At 70.2% G+C, this 1732-nt stretch overlaps 1 protein-coding gene across 8 annotated transcripts in view; it reads right to left on the bottom strand.

The window, feature by feature from the left end:
- ELF2 (E74 like ETS transcription factor 2) overlaps nt 1–976 on the bottom strand; it is a 95389-nt gene extending 94413 nt beyond the window's left edge. For 6 of the 8 annotated variants that reach the window (XM_040473714.1, XM_040473733.1, XM_040473747.1 and 3 more), the window contains exon 1: nt 869–976. The gene's annotated coding sequence lies outside the window, so the exon portion shown is untranslated. The remainder of the gene's footprint in view (nt 1–868) is intronic. The other 2 variants (XM_040473793.1, XM_040473767.1) reach the window with 2 other exon arrangements.
- Nucleotides 977–1732: the final 756 nt, after the last annotated feature.

Genomic DNA, 1732 nt, shown 5'->3' with positions numbered 1-1732 from the left:
GCGCCCCCAAACATCCAGTAGCACGGTCCCAAGGGGACAGCTTCCCCAACAGAGGATCCAGAAGGCGGTCATTGGACGCGCGTGTTACCGAGCCCGTTTTTGTTTGGTTTAAAAAACAGATTCCTATCACAGCCAAACCTCCCTACCCCCAGGGGAATTGGGGGAAGTGGCAGCAAGGGGCCGGAGTGGAAAGTGAGAATAAAAGAAGAACCGAGTACAACCTGCCAGGCAAGCTAGCCGCGGAGAGAAGGAAAGGTAAGAGGCGGCGATAAGGCCGGACGGGGAAGGAAACTGGTTTCCAGCCCTCCACGCCACCCCGAGCGGCCCGAGCCTTCCAGGACCCGCCCCGATCTCGCTGCCCTGCCCCGGCGCCGGCCGCAGCCTCCCGCCCTACCCGACCCTCCCAGGACGCGCTTCCTCCGGAGCCGGACCCCCGCCCTGGCCTCCCCGCGGGATAAGGCGGGTCAGTTCAGTCCGCTTCTCGGCAGAGGTGACTCGCGCGGAGATGTAAACACAGCGAGACCAGCTGCGCTCGGCCCATCCCCCCCCCCCCCTCCGCCGGGGTCCGTAACCTCTTCCCTCAGCCCTGCCCCGCGCCCTGTGCTCCCCGCGGGCAGGCGCGCAGCGCGCCTTCCCCTTTCTCCAAGTCCCGCTTCCCGACCGTTGCCTGGGGGCACTGAGCCCCCTTCCCCAGTTCCTAGCCGTTGTCACCGCCACAGCCTCCGGAAAACCCTCGGCAAACCCCGGAGCAAACAACACAGGCGCGGGGCGGGGGTGCGGAGGGAGGAGGAGGCACTCGGGACGGCGAGGCTTTATCGCCGCGCCCTCCGCGCTCCCTCCCACCAGCCTCGGCTGCCCGCGCTCTTACCTGCTCTCCGCGTCGCCCGGGAAGACCACGGCGTCGCTTTTCCTCCCGGCAGGGCCGAGGACTAGCACCGCCGCCGCCGCTGGCCGGGCGTCCCGAGGGAGCCGGGGCCTCCCCGGCAGCCCGAGCCGCTCCAGTGGGAGAAGAGGAAACAAAACAGCGGCGAGCCGGCCCGCGCAGCGCCCCCCGCCCGCGCCGCCCCACGGATCCCCAACCGCCGAGGCGACGGCGGCGACACAGAGCCCGGCGCGGGGAGCAATGGTGGCCCCCGCCCTCGCCCCGCTCCCGGCCCCCTCCCTCCACCCCCCGCTTCAGCTCCTCCCCCTCGGCCTCCTACCGCCGCCACCAGGACACTCGAGTCCGCCTCCCCCACCCCGCCCGCTCTGAGCGCTCCTCCCCTCCCCACGCGGCGAGGGGGGGGGGCAGCACAGCCAGTCACCGCTGCGTCTGTCAAACCAGGGCTGGCTATTTATACCCGGCAGGGCCCCACCGGCCCCCTAACCGGCCAACCTGCTTCGGTGGCTGTCTCGACTCTCGCCCGCCCCTTATCCCCCAACTTCTACCAAACCCGCCTTCTCAGGTAAAGACTCTGGGCACTTGTCCCGCGCCCTGCTCTGGGCTCCCCCATCCCACTCTCCAACCCCGGACTGGTGCCGGAGCCCCAAGACGCGGGCAGGCGCGTGGGGGTGGCGGGGCCGCGCGTGCACCTGCAGCGCCCGCCCGCTTCTCCCAGCTGGCCGGGACCGCACGCACACACCCTCGCCACTCTCAGAAGCCTCCGCGGGCCCTGGCTGTCACTCCATCCCCAGCTCTGGACTCCCGCCCTTCTCCAGGGACTGTTCCGCACTCGGGCAGTCTGACAGTTAC

The sequence above is a fragment of the Herpailurus yagouaroundi genome, unplaced genomic scaffold (genome assembly GCF_014898765.1).
Source record: "Herpailurus yagouaroundi ecotype Mexico unplaced genomic scaffold, PumYag 28, whole genome shotgun sequence".
Taxonomy (NCBI): domain Eukaryota; kingdom Metazoa; phylum Chordata; class Mammalia; order Carnivora; family Felidae; genus Herpailurus; species Herpailurus yagouaroundi.
The sequence above is the reverse complement of the archived record's forward strand: the minus strand, read 5'-3'. Positions and strand labels throughout refer to the sequence as shown.